Source organism: Myotis nattereri (genome assembly GCF_964212035.1).
Source record: "Myotis nattereri genome assembly, chromosome: 4".
NCBI classification, from domain to species: domain Eukaryota; kingdom Metazoa; phylum Chordata; class Mammalia; order Chiroptera; family Vespertilionidae; genus Myotis; species Myotis nattereri.
The window spans coordinates 21,750,126-21,773,615 of NC_138079.1; the positions used below are offsets into that span (position 1 = coordinate 21,750,126).

Consider the following 23,490-nt stretch of genomic DNA (forward strand, 5'->3'; position numbering starts at 1 on the left):
ATCAATCAGTTGAAGGTCTGAAGAGAACAAAAAGGCTGACCCTCCCACGTGCATGAGGTCCCTCCTGCTGCCTGAGTGCCTGAGATGGGACATTGGTCTTTTTCTGCATTTCGAGTCCAACAAAACATCAGCTCCTCTTGGAGCTCGTGCCTGCTGGCTTTCAGATTTGAACTTACACCTTTGGCTCCTTGGGTCTCCAGCTAGCCAGCTGAGATCTTAGAGTTTCACAACCTGCAGGATCAATGGAATCAATACCTTAAATATATTAAATATATTGCTGGTTCTCTCTCTGTAGAAAATCCTGAGTCATACTCACTTTGGAGCTGTAAAGTGGGTGCTGCTATAACAAATACCTAAACATGTGGAAGTAGCTTTGGAATTAGGTAATTGGTAGAGGCTAGCTGAGTTTTGAGGTGCATGTTGGAAATATGGACATTAAAGACAATTAGGGTGAGGTCCTAGAAGTGAGGAACATCATATTGGGAAATGGAGGAAAGGTCCCTGGTGGTTTCATGAGAGCAGGATGATTCTGTCCAGTACCTCAGAGGAGGCAAGAAGTGCAGGGGGCAGGGCAACCCACAGAGCCATGGGGATGACTCTGCCATTGCAGTCAGCCTGGAGGAGAGAGTTTCAACCTGAAGAGGAATATTCTCAAATCTTAAGATCTAATGGAATTTACCTTGCTACAACTGAGATTGGCTTGGGATCCACCCCTTCTTCCTTTAGGAATTGGAAGATGTATCTTATATCTGTTCACCATATATTTTGAAGTACATAACTTGTTTGGTTTCACATTTTCACACCTGGAGAGAAAAATGGTCTTAGGATCAATAATACTTTGAATCTCATTCGCACCTGATTTAGATAAAACTTGTTAAAGTTGATGCTGTTTATGGAGCTGTTGGGATGGAATAAATGTATGTTGCATGCAAGAAGGATATGGATTTTGAGGGCTCAGGGGTTACATTTCCCCCTAAAATTTATAATACTGAAGCCCTAATGCCCTTATCCATGTGACCTTACTGGAGATCAGGCTTTTAAGGAAATAATGAAGATTAAATGAGGTCTGATACAACCGGCGCCTTTATTAAAAGAGAAAGATCTCACTTTTTATTTCTACTTTGACCCAGTCATTTCTTAGTAGCATGTTGTTTAATCTCCAAATATTTGCAGGTTCCTTTACTTCCTTTTGGCAGTTGATTTCTAATTTCAAAGAATTGTGATCAGAGAATACGCTTGGTATGCTTTCAACATTCTTAAATTTGTTGAGACTAGTTTTGTGACCCAATATATGGTTTATCCTTGAGAAAGTTTCATGGGCACTGGAGAAGAATGTATAATCTGACGCTCTGGGATAAAAGGCTCTGTAAATGTCAATTATGTCCATTTTGTCTAATGTGTCATGTAAGACCAATATTTCTTTATTGATTTTCTGTTCGGATGATCTATCTAGAGCTGCCAATGGAGTATTTAGGTCTGCTACTATAATTGTGGTCTTGTCAGTTACTCCATTTATTTCTGTTTTTCCCCATATACAAAAATTAATTCAAAATGAGTCAAAGACCTAAATATAAGTTCTGATACAATACTTTACATAGAAGAAAGAATAGATACTAAACTCATAGGCATAAGTCTTATAGAGGATTTTATGAATTTGACCCCAAAGGCAAGGGGAATAAAGGCAAAAATAAATTAATGGGATTATATCAAACTAAAAAGCTTCTACACAACAAAATAAACCACCAACAAAACAAAAAGGCAACCAATGAATGGGAGATGATATTTGCAAATAACAGCTTGGCAAGGGATTAATATCCAAAATATATAAATAACTCATACAATTCAACAACAAACAAACAATCCATTTAAAAAAAAAAATGGGCAGAGGACCTGAACAGACACTTCTCTCAACAAGACATACAAGTGGCCAACAAATATATGGAAAGATGTTCAAACTCACTAGCTATTAGGGAAATGAAAATTGAAATCACAATGATATATCACCTCACACCTGTTAGAATGGCTATTATAAACAAGACAAATAATAGCAAGTGTTGGTAGCAATGTAAATGTGTATAGCCACTATGGAAAAGAATATGGCAATTTCTCAAAACACTAAAAATAGAGCTACCACATGACCCAGCAGTCCTTCTTCTGTGCATCTACTCAAAAACTAAACAACAAACAAACAGAAAGACAAAACAACACAAAGAGGTACGTTCCTTAGATCACTTCTTCCTGCTGGTGAATGCCTCGGAGTAAGCATCATTGGAATTTCCCCTGTTGCAGTCATTATGTCTAAGTCTGAATCTCCCAAAGAGCCGGAGCAGCTGCAGAAGCCCTTTATTGAAAGTTTGAGCTTTGGCAACCGATGAGAGTCTGAGGAGCCATTTTGAGCAATGGGGAATGCTCACAGACTGTGTGGTGATGAGAGACCCAAACACCAAGCGCTACAGAGGCTTTGGGTTTGTCATCTATGCCACAGTGAGGAGGTGGATGCAGCCATGAATGCAAGGGCACACAGGTGGACGGAAGAGTTGTGGAACCAAAGAGGGCTGTCTCAAGAGAAGATTCTCAAAGACCTGGTGCCCACTGAACTGTGGAAAAGATTTTTGTCGGTGGTATTAAAGAATATACTGAAGAACATCATCACCTAAGAGATTATTTTGAACAGTATGGGAAAATAGACATGATTGAAATCATGACTGACCCAGGCAGTGGCAAAAAGAGAGGCTTTGCTTTTGTAACCTTTGATGACCATGACTCTGCAGACAAGATTGTCATTCAGAAATACCATACTGTGAATGGCCACAACTGTGAAGTAAGGAAAGCCCTATCTAAGCAAGAGATGGCTAGAGTTTCGTCTAGCCCAGTGGTTGGCAAAGTGCGGCTCATGAGCCACATGTGGCTCTTTGGCCCCTTGAGTGTGGCTCTTCCACAAAATACCACATGCGGGCGTGCACATACAGTGCGATTGAAACTTTGGGGCCCATGCACAGAAGTCGGTATTTTGTGGAAGAGCCACACTCAAGGGGCCAAAGAGCCGCATGTGGCTCACGAGCCGCAGTTTGCTGGCCACTGGTCTAGCCAAAGAGGTCAAAGTGGTTCTGGAAACTATGGAGGTGGTCGTGGAGTTGGTTTTGGTGGAAATGAAAACTTGGTCGTGGAAGAAACTTCAGTGGTCGAGGTGGCAGCCATCGTGGTGGTGGATATAGTGGCAGTGGGGATGAATATAATGGATTTGGTAATGACAGAAGCAATTTTGGAGGTGGTGGAAGCTACAATGATTTTGGCAATTACAATAATCTTCAAATGCTGGGCTTATGAAAGGAGGAAACTATTGAGGCAGAAGCTCTGGCCCTTATGGTGGTGGAGGTCAATATGCCAAACCACGAAACCAAGGTGGCTATGGCGGTTCCAGCAGCAGCCGTAGCTATGCGAGTGGCAGAAGGTTTTAATTACTGCCAGGAAACAAAGCTTAGCAGGAGAGGAGAGCCAGAGAAGTGACAGGAAAGCTATAGGTTACAACAGATTTGTGAACTCAGCCAAGCACAGTGGTGGTAGGGCCTAGCTGCTACAAAGAAGACATATGTTGGACAATACTCATATGAATGGGCAAAAAAAACTTGAGGACTGTATTTGTGATTAATTGTATAACAGGTTATTTTACCTTTTGTTCTGTGGAAAGTGTAGAGCATTCCAACAAAGGGTTTTAATCTAGATGTAATCTATTGCTAAATGTAATAGTCTGATCATGGAGCTGAATAAATGTGTCATTTTTTAAAATGTGCCATGTAAAGTTAGTTTGCTCTGAAGCCATCTTGGTAAATTACCCCAACAGTGTGAAGCTAGAATTCCTTCAGGGTGATGCCAGGTTCCATTTGAAATTTATTTATAAGCTGCTTGGTCACAGAAGCCATTGTCTTCGGAAACTTTGGTGTAGTTGAATTGACAGTTACTGTGTTGTGACCTGGAGTTCACCATGAAAAGGGTCACCCAAGCAGAGTCATGGAGTTTATTTGGTTATTAATGATTATTGGCACATCCTATGCAATATATCTAAATTGAATTATGGTACCAGATAAAATTATAGATGGATATGAAGCTTGTGTATCATCTATTATCATGTGTAATCAATAAACAATTTACTATCCTCTTGAAAAACAAAACACAAAAAATATTTATTTCCAAATGAACCACAAAAAAATTCAACTGGAGCATTCTGAGTTCCCAGGTTCTTGTCTCAGTGTTTTGAAGAATGAAGCCACGGATGAAAGGTGACAGATGAAAAGTACAGAAACTTTATTGCAGGCAGACGCTACCTCTAAAACCTAATTCTAAATTTTAAGCCTGAGACTCTGTCCCTCCTGGACGGACAGAGGGGCCCCTGAGAAGGGTGATCGCTGCTCTCTTTGTCTTGAGGCATTAAATAGGCTGCAGTTCTTTGTCTGAACCTGCTCCTTCTTATTGGTCATTGTGCTACATAGAGTAAGTTTTCAAAGCTCAAAGCCCACGTGGTGTCCCCTACCTTTTCTCCCCCTTATCTTGTTGATTGGAGTCACTGTTGATTTATCTTATAGCTCTCCCAGTTGTGTTGGCAGAGAAAGTCTTATCTCATGGCCCTCCCAGCTACTCAGGTCAGGGCTACTTTTGGCCTAACTTATGGTCACTTTAATGGCTCAGGCCAGAGATACCCCTGTCCTTGGTTTATGGCTGTCTTAATTGCATGGGCCAGATATATTTCCATTTACATGTAGCATTTCTTTATTCTCTGTACAAGTAAGATAAACACGCTGGCGCCTTCAAGTCTCCATTATGTATTTCTTCCCATGGACCATTTTCATTCCTAAAACTTCCTAAATCTGCCTAATTAAGCTAGTTAGCTACCCCTTTCACAAAGATATATGTACCTCTATGTTTATTGCAGCACTACTCACAATGGCCAAGATATGGAAACAACCTAAGTGTCATTTGATTGGATAGAAAAGATGTAGCACATAAGAAACAACCATTTGTGACAATGTGGATGGACCTTGAGAATACTTTGCTAGGCCAATGAGTCAATCAGAAAAAGCTAAGAACAATATGATTTCCCTCATAGATGGGATATAAAATTGAAACTCATAGACGCAAGAGTGTGGTGGGTGCCAGAGGGAAGGGAGTTGGGGGGTGGTGGAAGGTGAAGGGAGTGTACAGTGACAGAAGACAATTTGACTTTGGGTGGTGGGTGCACAATGTAATGTACAGATGATGTATCATGGAAATCTACACTTGGAAACCTATATAATCTTATTAACAAATGTCACCCCAATAAATTTAATAAAAATATAATTATAAAAATGAGAGAGAGAAAGAGACACCATAGTCCTCTCTCTTGGATGAAAAAAGGGCCACATTCTAACTTGACTAACTCAGGGAATGAAGGCCTGCTTGTTTGCCTTGCAAACTGAAGAGACCTAAAGTAACTACAAAGGATGATCTGAAATTAAAAAGCTCTAATTGAAAAGCAGTTTATAGTGGGTAGTCCTGTCCTAGGCCAGTATCTTCCTTGACAATGTTCAACTTTGATCTTTACTGAGCCTATCATCTTTTTGCATCTAAGATAACATACCTATAAAATGTTAGGATAACTTGTAACATCCCTTTTTCCGGATCCCTCAGGGCACAACCAAATGTGCTTGAGCTCCAGGATGGAGACTACAAATTCCTTCATTGTTGTTGTTATGTTAATTGTTGACTGTTAATTACCCTGTACCTACCTAAGTAAAAGAAGTATGTATCTATCATTTCACTTTTTATCTAATCCCAGAGGATTCCCAGCTTGCTTTGTTTTCTCCTGATTCCCTAATATATCACAAATGGATTTCATGTAACCCACTAACCCACTTACGTCTCCTCCTTTGATTGTAATGTATAAAACAAAGTGAAAAACTGCCATTTTCAGGAGCATTCTCCCAATATGTTGAAATTCTGCTTCCAGGCAATTGTGAATAGTTTGATTAAAAAACAAAAACAAAAACAAAACTCACAAAGATTCTTTACAGGTTTGAATGTTGTGTTACCAATAAAATTACTAAAATTACTAAAATTACCAGTAACTGTAGATCTTTTTTTTTTTACATTTTAGTGACATAATCGGTACCAGGCAGAGAGAATCACTGAACAATTTGAGTAAATTTTAATTGTGAGAACTACGTTTCCCCAAAACTACTACTCATAATGGCCAAGATATGGAAATATCTTGTTTGTTAATATCTCCATGTGACCAACAAGGAAAGGCCGTGCGAGGACACAGGGAGAAGGCAGCTGCCTACAAATCAGGAAGAGAGCTCTCACTAGAAACCAATTGGCTAGCCCCTTGATTTTGGACTCCTTAGTCTCTAGAACTTCAGAAATACACATCTGTTGTTTAAGCCATCCAGTCTACGGTATGTTGTTAGCCTGAGTAAATTAAGGCAATGGGTTTCATAGCCACATGAATCCCCTCCCCTGGTCTAAGAAACTTCTGACTAGGTATATTACAGCAATGGTGAGGAATAAAAGACCTACTAAAAAAATACCAGTCACCCACCGAGATTTTTAAAAGCCCCAAATACCGCTAGGAACTGCTCCTTACATCACTAGCTCACACTAACAAGCGCTGTCACAGTTAGTTTCACAAGCCGCCTGGAACTCCTGTCTCTAGGAGGCTTTGACAGCTGATGGAGACACTGCTGGTAGGCCTAGCCACTGAGGATCTTCCTCAGGAAATGTTCCTGTCAAGTGTGTCTATGTCTGGGAAGGGGCACTGCTGTCAAGCTCAGCCCTTAGGTAAAAGCAGGCCCTGTACCTTCACTTTTAGAAAGAAAGGGACTCACTGATGAAGTATTAAAAAACACTTGACATGATAAAACTGAAGAACTAGAGAGTGTTTAACTTGGAAATTTTCACATTTTGGTGATATGATAAGTCCATTTAAATATCTGAAGCCATCCATCACAAAGAAGGTATTCACTGTGTTCTATGGTGTCTCAAGAGATAAAATTAGAATATACGGGTGGAAGCTTCAGGAAGGCAAATAATGACACATCATAAAAAAACCTTTTTTTAAACTTTTAGAACTATCCAAAGGTAAACTTTAACAGCAATGACTTTTTTTTTTAACTTGTTAGTTTGAAATAATTTTAGATTTACAGAGTATTTGCCAAAATGTACAGTGTTCCAAAGTCCTTCATCTAGATTCCCTATTGTTAAGATCTTACAGAACCATATAATAATGATCAAAACCAAAATAATAATATTGATAGAATACTATAAACTAAACTACACAATTTATTTTTATTTCACCAGCTTTTTCCTTTGAAGTATTTTTTTCTGTCCCAGAACGTAATTTAAGATCTCACATTATGTTTTCATGAGTAAATGATTTTTAATATTTATTGAACCTTGCTACTTTATAACTAAAGGCATGAATTAAAATGGTATTACCGTGTTTGTTGTTATAATAATAACACATTAGTTACTCACAACTATTTTGTGACAAGGCAAGTCAAAATTCATTTTGATGGATCAGCTTAGAATTTTGATAGAATGGCATATAATATGATTAAAAAAGATATTGCAAGAATGTACTTATGCAGCACACTCCAAGATGCCCTGTTTTTGATGATACTCTAGGCAGGGACAGGGAGGAGGTGGGTAAAGGTGGGGCATATGGGGGACATCTGTAATACTGTCAACATTAAAATAAAATTAAATTAAATTAAAAATAAACAGATGAAACTGATTTAAAATAATAATAGAAAGTATTGATACAAAAAATTTTGAAGGAGTTAGTAAAAACCTCTAGAAATGGTTCTTTAAGTATTAACTTCATGCTTTTCAATGATTATGAAAGTGTTTCACCCTTCTACTTAAACATCTAGTCAAGCTAAGTACATCTCACTCGTGTAATCATGGGTGATATGGATAAGTGGGAGAAACAGGTAATGAGGTGAACTTAGCTCATGGCCACAGTTTATTGACCCCCCTAATTTAATACAAATGAATTACTAATTAATATTACTCCTAAAGAAAAATCCCTGTATTTATGCATTATTTTCAAAACTATTTCAGATTCAAACGTGTTTCAAGGATTTAGAGCTAGAAAATAAAGAGGGAGGTGAGATCTGAGATGTGTTTACATATAAATCTCCTTCTACAACACCTTATTGATTACACTTTGAGAGAAAACTTATAGCTGTGTGGAGGGAGATGCTTGAGTTAAATTCTATTTTTTTAGGAGTGGAGTGGTAGAGGCTGGGCTGAATAATATTTATATTATATTATGTTATATTATATATATGACACAGCTTGAAGGAATTGAGTATCAGAAAACCTAGATAATCGTCTGTTATCAAAGAAAGACACAAGAGCTCTGCCAGCGTGGCTCAGTGGTTGAGCGTTGATCTATAAACCAGGAGGTCATGGTTCCATTCCCGGTCATGGCACAAACCTGGGTTACAGGCACAGTCCCCAGTGTAGAGTGTGCAGGAGGCAGCCGATCAATAATTCTCTCTCATCATTGATGCTTCTATCTCTCTCTCCCTCTCCATTCCTCTCTAAAATTGATAAAAATATATTAAGAAAGAAAGACAAGAAAGAAAGAAAGAAAGAAAGAAAGAAAGAAAGAAAGAAAGAAAGAAAGAAAGAAAGGGAAAGGAAGGAAGGAAGGAAGGAAGGAAGGAAGGAAGGAAGGAAGGAAGGAAGAAAGAAAGAAAGAAAGAAAGAAAGAAAGAAAGAAAGAAAGAAAGAAAGAAAGAAAAGAAAAAAGAGAGAGAGAAGGAAGGAAGGGAGGGAGGGAGGAAGGAAGGAAGGAAGGAAGGAAGGAAGAAAAGAAAGACACAGGACACTCAGAAATAAGTCTTTGGAGAAAGTGCTTTTACTGCTCACTTGAGCTATCAGTGAGTCTCCATTTTGACTGCTCATAATTGTCCCAGAAATTTAAAAATATTCTGTATTAATTCATGCAGAAATGAAGAAAGATTATTCATAAAAAACAATGTTTTAGCATTTTAAAATGTTAATAAGATGTCGAATGGTAAATTGTAGATTAAAATAACAAATGTATATAATTGACACATAAAGTAATCAGTGCCCTAGCCAGTTTAGCTCAGTGGACAGAATGATAGAACGTCAGCCTGCAGACTGGAAGGTGAGGTTCGATTCCAGTCAAGGAAACATGCCCGGGTTGCAGGCCCAATCCTGACCTTGGTGAGGGTGTGTGGAGGAGGAAACCAGTCGATGTGTCTCTCTCACATCCATGTTTCTCTCTCTGTCCCTCCCCATCACTTCCAGTCTCTCGAAAAATTAATGAAAAAATATCCTCCAATGAGGAATAACAAAAAAAAAATAAAATACAGTAGTTAGCCATATATGAAGCAATATAAATGAATCACCACAAAAGAAGATTAAGAAATATGGATTTCTGATTCTTCTACAAATTTAATAGAGCAATATGAAATAGAGATTATTATTCAAACTAAATAGAGTTATATGAAATAGTGATGTGAAGCATATAAGTGTTTGTAGAGAGTGCCTGGGAAGGCACATGGGCATTTCTTTAATTATTGTCAACAAATCCAGTGGCATTGGCAAAGTCACTTCCTGGAAACACACTTTGCCCAAAGGCAGGGGTGTTGTCAGCTTGACCTTTAGCCCAGGTGCCAGGGGATGGGTTTTGTCATTTAAATCCAGCCAAGCACCAGGAATGAATACAACTTGGGCCCACCCAAGAATGCACATAATCTTCTTTGTCTTGACTTTTAGTAAAACTTCCTGTTTTTTGCTGTATAAAATAAACACACTGTATTGGCTCTGCGTCCCTGTCCCTGTCTCTCCATCAGAGGACAGTGGTCCCACCTGGTCCCAGTTTTTTTCTTCCATCTCTGTGTCTGTCTCTTCCTTTCATTTTCTCAATCCCCAGCGGCCCCTACTCAGGAACCGGACTGCTCTCTAGCTGGGCTAAATTCAAAGAAGAGAGAGATATTCACAAGTGTTTGTGTTTTCTTAGATGGGCAATTGGGGGGAAATGAAAGAGTGATTGAGAATGATAACACACGGTTTTATAAATATTTCTAGAGAAATATAAATTGAAAGATGCTGATACAAAACAACTGTGCCAGTTTTATAGACAGGAAAACAGATTTACATACTTGTATCTAAATATCTGTGCTTGTAGAATAGGCCACATTAACTGTTTTGTTATTTAGATAGATCTAATAATATTTATAGGAAGGTGCAGTGAAACCAAATATTAATGAGCCCCATAATTACATGTTTACTTCCTGTGTCCCAGACTTTGCAACAACAAGGCAGCAGTCAGTAGGCTTGCTCTATTCCAGCAATTTTCCACCTCATGGAACACAGAAACTAATTACTAAAATTCTGTGACACACCAAAAATATTACAACTTTTGCCAATGTAATGAAAAATATAGGTATAACTTTGGTTCATTCATACCAGATGGCTATTGTTGTGTTAGTTGTTGTTATTTTTTTATTTGACAAAATCTAAGGGAAAAGAGGTCAGTGCCCCTGACTAAATAGTCAAGTATTGCATGTTTTAAATTCTTCCTGCACACTAGTGTGACTCTTGCCACACACCGGTTGAAAATCACTGCTCTATTCATTTCATAACATCACAATGTACACAATTTATATTTCTAACCCCATTTATAACATTCTGGAGATACTTTATTACTGTATATATATGTAACACCCAGTTCTGCAGTCTAGGAATGTTGACTGTAACAGGTATGCTCTGCCTGTATTTAAATATCGGGACATTGACTATTCATTAGGTTCATGAAATTGGTTATACACCTCTTCAAGTAAAGAATTTCCCACTCAATAAGACCTATAATTACAAAGTAAAGAGCAAGAACCTAGGGGGGCAGAACAATTATAGGGAAATAATTATTTAAATAACTTGATTAAACATATGTATATTATTCTAATTTAGCATAAATAACATAAAGACAACTCCATTTAGATCATAGCTTTTGGAAAAGTTTAGTCCTAACATTATATTGCACTGATGCTGTACTTCCCAACCAGCCAGGGAAGAACATTCCACTTTGGGTTGCTTACATAGCATAAAACAACCCAGAATAGAAGGCAGAAATAAACCCCTTGCAGTCTCTGTGTAAAGGGGGTCTATGTATCATATAGTTTCTTAAAATATGAAACTTTTTTAAAAGGTCAAGAAAGAAGAGTAGGAGGTAGAGGAGGAAGAGAAAGAGGAGACAGAGAAGGAAGGGAGGGGTTCGAGTTTGGAGTTTGTAAATATCTGGAGGAAGAACAATATATCAGGGTCAATCAGAAGGAAGGAAAATAAAAATGTCAAAAAGGAAGCTATCTGGCTGTTATTTTAAAGCCTACTGGATATATAATTACTATATCAAGAATGCCTGTCTATCAGAAAGTATCAACTCTGCATTCTCCAGAAGGACGAAGGATAATAAAGTTACTAAGAGAGTATGTTTTTGATATAAAACCAGATTGTTATCCTGGCCCTTACTAGATTTATACTCCTGTCGAACTTACTTTCATAACCATAAAGGTTTCAATCCTCATAGAATGACAGTAGTAACTTTTTATTTATAAACTAATTGAGAAGAATAAATTAGATCACTCATATAACAGGCTTTCTAATGGTTCGTGTTATTTATTGTTGCTTCTGTCATCTCACCCTTTCAACTGTGACAGTTGTTAAAGCCACAGGGATCTATCCTATGGCAATTTCTCAGGTGCCTAGTCTCTAAATACAGGCAAAAGGCTTTTAAACATATTTCATCGAAGGAAAATGAATTTCCAAAAACTACTTTGACTACGTACATTTACAAATTTTCCTCCGTGGTTCTGCTTCTTATGCAAGTAAATCCTAGAGTATTGCCAAGTTAATAATGACAGTGTCATGTGCCATACATGCCTCCTCAGGGAAACTACCCAATACTTGTAGGGTCAGCAGAAGAATCTGTTCTTTACCATGAAAGCAACGTGCAGGCTGGACATAAAGAGCTGAGAATTTATGAGAACATACATTTCGAGTGCATTGTTGGGGATGAAACTATGTGGGACGAGTGTGAAGACCTCTTCTAGCACAGATCCTGGCAGATCTAGATACCAGGTTTTTCTCCTAAGAACAGATTGATTGGTTTCAGAAAAGGCAGTTCTATTGTTTCCCCTGGTTCAGCAACAGCTAAACTTCAGCATAATATGGCAATATGATTGTTGATTTTGTGGTTGCTTGCTAAGAAAGAACTAGAACTTATGCTAGTTTGGAAAATATGGTTATATGCAATGCAGGGTGGATTTACCTTTCCCTCTCACTTTTGGGGTTCTGCTGTTTGTGAAACCTGTATTCAGTTGCTTCTTAGTCCCATGCTCACTTGATTTTCAAACTTGATCTACAGTATGATATTGTACTTATTGATTCTATATAACACACAGAATTAAAGAGAAGGTGAGAGAAAATTTCAATGTTAGGGCTATCCTATGTAATAAAAGGCCAATATGCAAATCAACCGAACAGTGGAACGACCAGTCACTATGACACCAGGGGGCAGACACTCAATGCATGTTAGGCCTATCCTATGTAATAAAAGGCCAATATGCAAATCAACCAAACAGTGGAACGACCAGTCACTATGACACCAGGGGGCAGACACTCAATGCAGGAGCTTCCCCCTGGTGGTCAGTATGCTCCCACAGAGGGAGTGCCACTCAGCCAGAAGCCAGGTTCACGGCTGGTGAGCACAGCGGCGGTGGCAGGAGCCTTTCTCGCCTCTGTGGCAGCGCTAAGAATGTCTGACTGATGGCTTAGGCCAGCGGGGAGCGGGCCTAAGCCATCAGTCAGATATCCCCTGAGGGCTCCTGGACTGCCAGAGGGTGCAGGCTGGGCTGAGGGATCCCCCACCACCACCCCGAGTGCACGAATTGCATGCCCGGGCCTCTAGTTTTTAATAAGATCACATCCTCACAGTCATTTCTGATGATATTAAGGATCTCCTTTGCCAAAGATTTATTATAAAATAGTTTCTAGGTTAGAAAATGTAGAAAGCCTTTTACATTGTCTTTATGGTATTAAGGACTAGAAGGGAAGGTAGATTTTTATTGGTATTGCTACGGACTGAAATTTTGTTTGCCGCCCCCCCTCCCACCACCCCCTACCCCCCACCCAAATTCATAGGTTGAGCCCTAATTCCAAATGTGAAAACATTAACAGATGTGCCTTTGGGAAGTAGTTAGGTTTAGATGAAGTCATGAGGGTAGAACTCTCAGAATGGAATGAATACCCTTGTAAGAAAAGACCGGAGAAAGATCTCTCTGGTATAAGTGAACAGTAAGAATACTCAATATTCAAGTCAAGAGGAGAGCTCTCACTAGGAATCCAAATGGTCTACATCTTGAACTTGGACTTCCCAGGCTCCAGAACTGAGAGAAATAAATGTCTGTTTAAGCTTCCCTGTCTATTTTTTTTTTTTTTTTTGTTATAGCAGCTTGGGCTGCTTCTGATACATATATAACAATTCTTAACTTTTTTTTTTAATAGCCGTGAATTGCAGAAATTTCATCTACTGGCATTTTGAAAATTTAATTTTTCAAAAATGTGAATTCTGCTTTCTTTCTCACCTCCTCAACCATCTTTATAAATAAGCCAAAGACTCACAAAAGTCAAAATATCAAATGACTATGGGGGATGTAAGTAAAATCTTTCTGTTTAAAATATTGACAACTACATCAAACAAAGTTTATTTATGAGATGAAGTCAGCCCGTGGGCCAATATGACTTTTTGAGCTAAAGTATCATTTGGAGAACATGCTTTTATAACCTTTTAATACTTTATACCAAATTCAGCCTTCAAAATGTAAGAATATAGTGTACAAATTTAAATATATAATTTTATAGATGCATATACTATCTAATAAAGAGGGAATATGCAAATTGACTGTCACACTGTCACAAAGATGGCGGTGCCCAGTCCCCTCAGCCCTGCTGGAGTTCCCCAGTCCTTTCAGCCCATCCAGGGGGGTGGCAAGTGCACGGTGCGCTGGACCCGCCCTCAGCCTGCCAGCTGCCCAGGGCCGCCCGAGGCTCAGGTAACCAGGGCCGGCCAAGGCTTGTGCTGCCAGCAGTGGCAGCAGCAGAGGTATGATGGGGCATCGCCTTCCCCTCATCACCGGGTCGCCTCCCATCCCTGAGGGCTCCCGGACTGTGAGTGGGGACAGGTCGGGCTGAGGGACCCCCACTCCAGTGCATGAATTTTCATGCATCGGGACTCTAGTCCTATATAATAAAAGCCTAGGTGACATCTCGCCCTTGCATCTTCACAAGATGGCCAGCCCCATGTTGTCACAAGATGGCTGCCACAAGATGGCCACTCCCATGTCATCACAAGATGGCCGCCCCATGTCAACACAAGATGGCCACTCCCATGTTATCAAAAGATGGCTGCCCCCATGTCATGACAAGATGACTGCCACAAGATGGCCACCACAAGATGGCTTACAGGGAGGGCAGTTGGAGGTGATTGGGCATACAGGGGAGGGCAGTTGGGGATGACCAGTCTGGCAGGGGACGGCAGTAGAGGGCAATCAGGCCAGCAGGGGAGGGCAGTTGGAGGTGATCAGGCCAGCAGGCAAGGGAGTTGGAGGCAATCAGGCCAGTAGGGGAGCAAATAGGTGTAAATCAGGCTGGCAGGGGAATGGTTAGGGGGCTATCAGGCAGGCAGGCAGGTGAGTGGTTAGGATCCAGTGGTCCTGGATTGTGAGAGGGATGTTCCAGATTGGAGAGGGTGCAGGCTGGGCTGAGGGACACCCCTCCAGTGCACAAATTTAGTGCACCAGGCCTCTAGTATATACATAAATGCATATCTATGTATATACATACATATATGTTCAATGATTTAGAATATCGTAAAGTACATCAACAGCATTGCTTACATTTGAACTAACTGTTGCAAAATATTTAAAATATATTCACATCAATATTTCTGGCCTAGATAAATAAGCAATTGGAACGATGAAGAAATTTGAAGACAAAAATAGTAATCACTAAAACTCCAAAGGAGTAATTTTTTTTAACTAGGCTAGAAAATAATAAATAAATAGAAAAATCCTCTCTTAAAGTGTACTCTTGCAAGGATTATTTAAGTGACTTTAGTTACATAACAGAGCAAAAACTCTAAAAAGCTAAATAATTGTCTTCAAAGATATTAACCTGAGAGTATTATGAAAGGTTTTTTATTTATATAATAATATAAAAAGCATTTTGCCAATGCAAAAATAAAATACTTTAAATGCAGTTTAGTAAAGACATAAAGACACATCCAGGCTACTGAGGAAACTCTACTTAATTTTATTGATTTTTTTTCTCTTCAGTTTAAATTCCTTAGTGCTCATGGTTTTTCATCATTTTTATTCAGAGGGAAATAAGAGGTCAAAACTCAATTCTGCTATATCTTTCAGATTATTATTTATAATCACACCCTGGAATATTGAATATCATCAGTCATTTAAAATTTCAACCCTAGAAGTATGCTTTAGAGTTCTCTCTAGGAGATATTAAATTTCCCATACATTTTACATAGGTTATATATTTTTAAAGAGTTAGAAACATTTCTGAGGGAGAAAGCACTGGAAGTATTTACTCTTATTAAGCTATGAGTGAATTTTAGAAAACATAAATGACTTTCGATTTACATTTCTTACTACATATATAACTGTTAATATATTCTAAAATGATTGATAGAACTCTTCCTATGCATCCATCCTTCCACATTCCATAAAATATTTTATGCTATTTCAAAAAATAAAATTAAAATGTCATGTATCCTATCTAATCATAAACAAACATGGTAATTGACCGTACCTTCACTACACCTCCCATTGGCTATTCAGGGCAATATGCAAATTAATCCAGCCAAGATGGCAGCTAGCAGTCACACAGCTGAAGCGAGCAGTGATGGAGGAAGCCAAGGTTCCCCGCCTGCCGCGGCCCAGCTCAGAGCTCTGAAAGCAACAAAGTTTCAATTATAGAATCTAAACAAACCCCAGATACCTGCTTTCAGCAGGCCGTGGCCTCAGAGCTGGAGCCGGCTCTCAGCTCCAGTGATGGCAACAAAGTTTCAATTATAGAAGGTAAATAAATCCCAGAATAAAAAAAGAAAAAAGAAAAAAAGGAGAGGCTGGAACTTCAGTCACCTGCCAGCCTGAAACCGCCACTCAGCCCCTCACCCAGGCACCCCAGTGGGGACCCCCACCCTGATCTGGGACACCCTTCAGGGCAAACCAGCCAGCCCCCACCCATGCACCAGGCCTCTATCCTATATAGTAAAAGGGAAATATGCAAACTGATCCAAACAGAAGAAAGACTGGGAATGACTGGTCACTATGACACACATTGACCACCAGGGGGCAGACGCTCAATGCAGGAGCTGCCTTCTGGTGGTCCGTGTGCTCTCACATGGGGGAGCTCTGCTCAGCCACAAGCCAGGCTGATGGCTGCCAGTAGAGCAGTGGTGGTGGGAGCCTCTCCTGCCTCCTCAGCAGCACTATGGATGTCCGACTGCAGCTTAGGTCTGTTCCCCACTGGCAAGTGGACATCTCCCGAGGGCTGCCGGGCTGCCAGAGGGATGTCTGATTGCCATCTTAGCCCCAATCCCCTGGGGAGCAGGCCTAAGCCTGCAGGTGGTCATCCCCTGAGGGTCCCCGACTGCGAGACGGCACAGGCTGGGCTGAGGGACCCCCCACCCCCGAGTGCACAAATTTTTGTGCACCAGGCCTCTAGTAAATACATAAAAGACATTTAATAGAGTTCACACAGGTTTTTTTTTTTTAATTTTTATGGAATTGTTTGGGGTGATATTGGCTAATAAAATTATAAGGGTTTCAGGTACACAATGATTTAAAATAAAGATTTGAATCATAGATTATAAATATTTCTCAGTTATTTGTCATTTTCTTCTTGGTGAACTTATAATTGTATCTATGCTTTTAAACAAATACTCTCACTTTATTTTTCTTTCTTTTTTTTTAAATTGATTTCAGGGAGGAAGGGTTAAGGAGAGATAGAAACATCAATGATGAGAGAAAATCATTGATCAGCTGCCTCCTGCACGCCCCTACCGGGGATCAAACCCACAACCGAGGCATGTGCCCTTGACCAGAATCAAACCTGGGACCTGTCAGTTGGCAGGCTGATGCTGTATCCACTGAGCCAAACTGGCTAGGGTTCCACTTTATTTTTCTAACACAAACCATAACAATGCCACATCTACTTCTTCTTCTTTTTTTTTTTTTTAATTAAATCTTTTATTGTTCAGATTATTACATTTGTTCCTCTTTTTTCCCCACCATAACTCCCCTCCTCCCAGTTCCCGCCCCACCCTCCGCCCTCACTCCCCACCCACTGTCCTCATCCATAGGTGCACGATTTTTGTCCAGTCTCTTCCCGCATCTCCCACACCCCATTCCCCCCCCAAGAATAGTCAGTCCATTCCCTTTCTATGTCCCTGATTCTATTATAATCACCAGTTCATTCTGTTCATCAGATTATTTATTCACTTGATTCTTAGATTCACTTGTTGATAGATGCATATTTGTTGTTCATAATTTGTATCTTTACCTTTTTCTTCCTCTTCCTCTTCCTCTTCTTAAAGGATACCTTTCAGCATTTCATATAATCCTGGTTTGGTGGTGATGAACTCCTTCAGCTTTTCCTTATCTGTGAAGCTCTTTATCTGACCTTCAATTCTGAATGATAGCTTTGCTGGATAAAGTAATCTTGGTTGTAGGTTCTTGGTATTCATCACTTTGAATATTTCTTGCCACTCCCTTCTGGCCTGCAAAGTTTCTGTTGAGAAATCAGCTGACAGTCGTATGGGTATTCCCTTGTAGGTAACTGAGTTTCTTTCTCTTGCTGTTTTTAAGATTCTCTCTTTATCTTTTGCTCTTGGCATTTTAATTATGATGTGTCTTGGTGTGGTCCTCTTTGGATTCCTTTTGTTTGGGGTTCTCTGCGCTTCTTGGACCTGTAAGTCCATTTCTTTCACCAGGTGGGGGAAGTTTTCTGTCATTATTTCTTCAAATAGGTTTTCAATATCTTGCTCTCTCTCATCTTCTGGCACCCCTATAATTCTGATGTTGGTACGCTTGAAGCTGTCCCAGAGGCTCCTTACACTATCCTCGCATTTTTGGATTCTTTTTTCATTTTGCTTTTCCGGTTGGGTGTTTTTTGCTTCCTCACATTTCAAATCATTGACTTGATTCTTGCGCTCCTCTGGTCTGGTCTGTATAATATTCGTTATTTCAGTCCGTGTATGCTTAATTTCTAGTTGGTTCCCCAATATAACATCGAGGGTCTCATTAGTTTTCTTGTAGATCTCATTAAGTTTATTGGCAGCTTCTAAACAGTTCTTGAGAGACCTTAAAAGTGTGGTTCTGAACTCTACATCTTCCATTGACAATTTTGTCCTGTTTCTTTGTCTCCGCATTTTGTTATGCTTCCTTGGTGCACCCCCTAGTGGTCTTTGTGCGCAGTCTTATAGTTAAACCTTGCTTGTTGTAGCTAATACCAGGGAGGGTTTGACCTCCAGGCCAAGTGGCTATGAGAATCAGCTGTGTCTGCAGTGAGAGAACTTCTGTCCTCTAGGGAGGTGTTAATCTAGCCTTTGCCTGAGGCTATCCGGCAAATGCCTCTGTGCAGGGCTTGGGCGGGGTGGGTCTCACAGGATCAACAGGGTGGGCCAGAGAGAGCAGTTATGGCGGCTCTCAGTCCTGTCCCCAGGGGCTCTGCCTCTCTGAGTCCCAGCACCCGCTGCAAACCTCGGAGAGAAAGCTGCACTCGCTCTGACCAAAGCCACACAGTCCTGCTTCTCCCGTTTGAGTCTGGGTCCCTAAAGACTCGCCTGTATCTGGAGCTCAGAGTCTGCGACTCCCTCCTTATTGAAAACGCCAACCGCACCCTCCACCGCCAGCCCGCTCCGCGCACTCCGCACCTCAGAATTTGACTTCAGCACTGCGCCTCCTCTGAGTGTCCGTATGCGTTTCTCTTTCCTCCTAGTTGGAGGACTTCCACTCAGCCAGCGTTCCTGTGGTTCTGGGTGATGTCCATTCCGTTTTTTAGTTTCACTTTTGAAGTAGTTGTTCAAGGCAGCAAACTCCGGCGTTAACCTATGCCGCCATCTTGGTTCTCTGCTTGTTCTGCCCCTCTTTTGGACCACAAACCCCCTCGGCCCAGGTTTTGTGGGATCTTTTCTACTTCTTTTTTTTTTTTCCCATTAAAAAATAATTGTTTTATTTGATACACTGAACATTTAAAAAAACATCTGCCTTTTTAGTGCTTAGAAGACCTAAATTATTGTTCATTGTCATTTTCTGTCAAACATAGAACATGTTTGGTCACTTCTTAAATAATTATGTTTCAAGAATTGTGTATGTAATGTCCATGTCAGATATACATAACAAAACCCAGAAAATAAGTGGAGTCTCTGACTGCTCAAAAACCATTTACTTGGTTTGATAACATGCTCTGCCTCCTGCCATCTTGAACGTCATGCTGATTTTATTGATCTGGTTTGCTATTTTTCCCCATTAACTTTTCTGTTCAAGGCAAATGTGCTGAAGAAGAGTCTCCACTGACAGTTTTTGCTCCGTGTCACCCATGGAGATCTTTCCTTCTTCCTGCTGTTTTCCTGGTTGAGGCTGCTAATGAGCTGTCTTCTTCAGGCTGATTGTCAGTTCATACACGATGCTGATTCAGCTAAGCCACCCCTACCTCCTGCGTGTGCACTTGTAAAGAAGGGTTATTGTTTCTCTGAAGTCTCTCAGTTACTAGTATCTAAAGGACTTATGATAATGCCCTGGGCCTACTGAACTACCATTTTGATGATCTATTCAAGGCTGCAAGGATGTTCTCAACTAGATATTTCTCAACAGTTTTCACACATGTTAAAAACTTCAAAAAGTGATCCATATGTTTCTATACAGTTTATTTATTTTTGCATATCTTTAGTGACTAGTTCTGTCCTAATTATATCCTGAGAGTTAGAGGTGCTATTTTTTAATTGCTCCTAATTATTAGCCATTTTTGTTTTATTTTAATTTTGGTTTTCCAAAATAGGTTAAGCAATCTACATGTGGGGAAAGGTAGTATTTTTGGGGATATATCATCTGCGCAATGTATCAAACAACTAGTCTTGTATTAAATAATGTATATTATTTAACATAGGTCATATTTTGTTCACAATATTTGCCTTATGATATCGGCTTGCTAATGAATTGTCTCTCATGTGCTAATTGTTGTATTTTGAATTTCCATGTACCTGGCACAATTCATAAGGTTTAACATACCCAGAATACTTTTTATTTTTTTCCACAAGTAAAAAGAGAGGGGTTTTGTTCTCCTAATTACTTATATTTATACTTCTATCATAGAACCATCTTAATGATAGTAAACCCTTTGCCCTCTTGAATGGACTAACCCAAGTTCATGTGCTCCAAGGCAGAAGTTATGGCAACTCTTAAGGGGACTTATTTGTTTTCTAGGATATTTGGATGACCACGGCTTTCAGGAGATTATGAGACTCTTGGCCCTTTTAAAAAATACTAGCACTACCAACACATGGGATGTGTGATTTCTTTGGGAGCAGGAAAAGCCAATTGTTTAAAGGAAGTTAATATTAGAACATCTAATTTTAAGGACATGATTAAAATGGAGTTATGGTTGGTCATACTTTATCTTTTGGTATTAATTGAATAACGAAAGAGTATGCACTGTATTAAAGAACATTCAACATACATTCTTGATGATTCAGAAATTATCCAAGATTTTACCAGTTCTGTTAAAAAGGGAAGAGCAATATCACACCAGATTAATGAGTAGAATTGTGTCTTTGGTATGGTAAATTACAAAGGAAATTAAATTCTATATTGCATAACGAAATATATCTGGTTTAAATGTGGCTGATGATGATAAAATGCTACCTAGGCTATAATGCTAATGGAAACCTAAGATATTTACTCAAGGAAATAGTAAATGAATTTAGAAAGTAGTTTGAGATAACCTGGAGAATGTTTCTACTCAGAACATTAGATTATGAAACAAATTGTTTTAAAGGGAGCACTGGTATGGGAATATAGAACTGAAAATGATCAGATCCAAATATCCTGATTCATTTGTGGTTAAAATTAAAAGAACCCAGAGATCACAAGTTTCTTTTGCATTTTACAACAAAACTTGGAAGGAAATGAAATTGTTTACACAATACTCTGAATATATTACTAGTAAGTGTCAGAGTATTATTATGCTTGGTTGCAAAAATAAGGCAAAGTGTAAGAGGATGGTTACATAAGGGCAACTGCAAGTTAGATTAACTTCTTGAAGTAAATTAAATATGGTCTTTAATTGTGTAAAAGAAATTGCATGTATGCCCCCCACGCTCCCCTCACACACAGCTGGGCCAAAAAAAAAAAAAAGGCAAAAAGCTTTCATGTGATATTATGCAATTAGGTACAAAAAGTTTGTGGAAGCCTCCCGTGAAAAACAAACGTTACCTGCAGGGTAAAATTACTTTGGTGTTTAATTACAAATTTTCTGTAGTTAAAGGTGTTTGTAAGGATGTTTATTAGAGGAAATTTACTGGAATCAAACATAGGACATTTCTGCTTTTAATGGGTAACATCCTAAACATAAACTTACCCTGATTACATCTCCATTATAAACATTACACTTCTTCTTTCTCACATTGCTGTTTCTTCCTCACCTGTTTCATTTTCCCTCTGCCTCTCTTTCCTCCTCCACTTCCTTTCAATACAAAAAATATATTCTCAGATGAGGATTTTAAAAAATTTGATTAGTGGTGGAAAGGTAAATATTGGCAGAGAAAGCAAGCTATTTCTACATAGAGTTTTTCATCATATTTTCAAAGATTATCATCAAAATACTTTAAATTTTGACATATCATTTTCTGAAACCATAGACAGTACTATTATGCCACTACTAAGAATATGTTTTAAATAAAGTAAATTAAAATTAGATTTCTCTTGTATTGAGTAGCAACATCTTTACTAGTGACTTAAATGATGGCAATAATAAAATGAATAAAAAAAATCTTTACAACTGTAGGAAAAGAACACACAGTTAATTTCATTAATAGGTTTTGATTTATGATGTTTAACATAGAGCTAAAAACAATGAAAAGTGCCAAGTAAAACTTATAATTTTCTTTTAGCCATATAAAATACTTTTTAAAAACTTTTCATGTGAAGTCTTTATTGTGTAAAGTTTTCTTTAACTCAAAATTTAGCCTTGTCTTGGATATAAATGATTTTCTATTAAAAGTTAGACTGGGAAAATTGATCCATTTTATATAAGCCACCAAGCAGTCATTAAACTGAAACCTATCTGTCTTTCATTTTATTCTGATGTGTTAAAGTGGCATTTCTTTTATCAATTTATTTTCTTTTCTTTAGCAATTTTAGTTAATATTTCTCCCTTGACTACTTTTTATTTCTGCTTTTGGAACTTTATCACTGTTAGTTTGCTATTCTTCTTTCTGTCTTTGTTTCAACTAAGTTTTAGAATCATTTTGGACTAATATTCCAAATAATACTTGGAGGAAAAAACACAACATAACACTACAATACAACAAACCAAAATATATCTCAATAAGGATTTCTATGTTCCAGCAGTACTATTCATCTTTTCAAAACAACATTCTATTGAGAACTCATGCTCTTGAGGGAGCAATTCTAAAGAATTTCTGCTACTCACAAGCCAAGTTCTAATATTTTATTTTATAGCAAGAAATAAGGTTACAAAAAGTCTAAATCAACTTGCATCAGCAAATAACCGACTGTGATGTGGAAAAGACCGCAAGCCACACTACTTCACAGCTAAAACTTTTTGTCTAGTGAAACAAAACCAGATCTAAGTGCCCGAGTATTTTTTTATATAGCTATAAAACCCACAGTAGCATTTTGAGGAATTAAGAATTTCTCACTTCTTTATTAAGCAAATATTAATTTAAAAGGAACAAGTTGCTGTGTTATTTTTAATACACCTTAAAACATTTTGATCTTGATGCAATTATTTTTCTCTGAAAGTAGTAATTTTATCAACATAAGAGTGCACATGAAGAGGTATTATTATAGAGGGAAGTGATCATAGAGGCCATATAATTCAGTTCAGATGTGCCTTCCTCACAAATATGAACACATACAATAAGCAAGAAAAACTCAATTGTCCCAAGTGTCAAAGATATGTCTAATGGTATTTGCTGCTTTGCTACTCCTTCACTCCTCAAACTCCCTTCCTCTCATCTTCTCTACCATATGATCCTGTTTATATTAAAATAAATTTATTAGGAATTCAAAACTAAATAAGACAGTCTTGTGTTCTTGTGCATCAAACAGCCTAGTCGGCAGTGGAAAGAAAAAAACAACAACATATATTGATGTTAAATATAAA

The 23,490-nt window shown here is 38.7% G+C and overlaps 1 pseudogene across 1 annotated transcript; it reads left to right on the plus strand.

Annotated features, from left to right (window-relative positions):
* The first annotated feature begins 2,294 nt into the window (after nt 1-2,294).
* Nucleotides 2,295-3,458, plus strand: LOC308518713 (heterogeneous nuclear ribonucleoprotein A1-like; annotated as a pseudogene). Its single transcript has 2 exons — nt 2,295-2,872; nt 3,092-3,458. The product of its transcript is annotated as a heterogeneous nuclear ribonucleoprotein A1-like (transcript).
* The last annotated feature ends 20,032 nt before the right edge of the window (nt 3,459-23,490 follow it).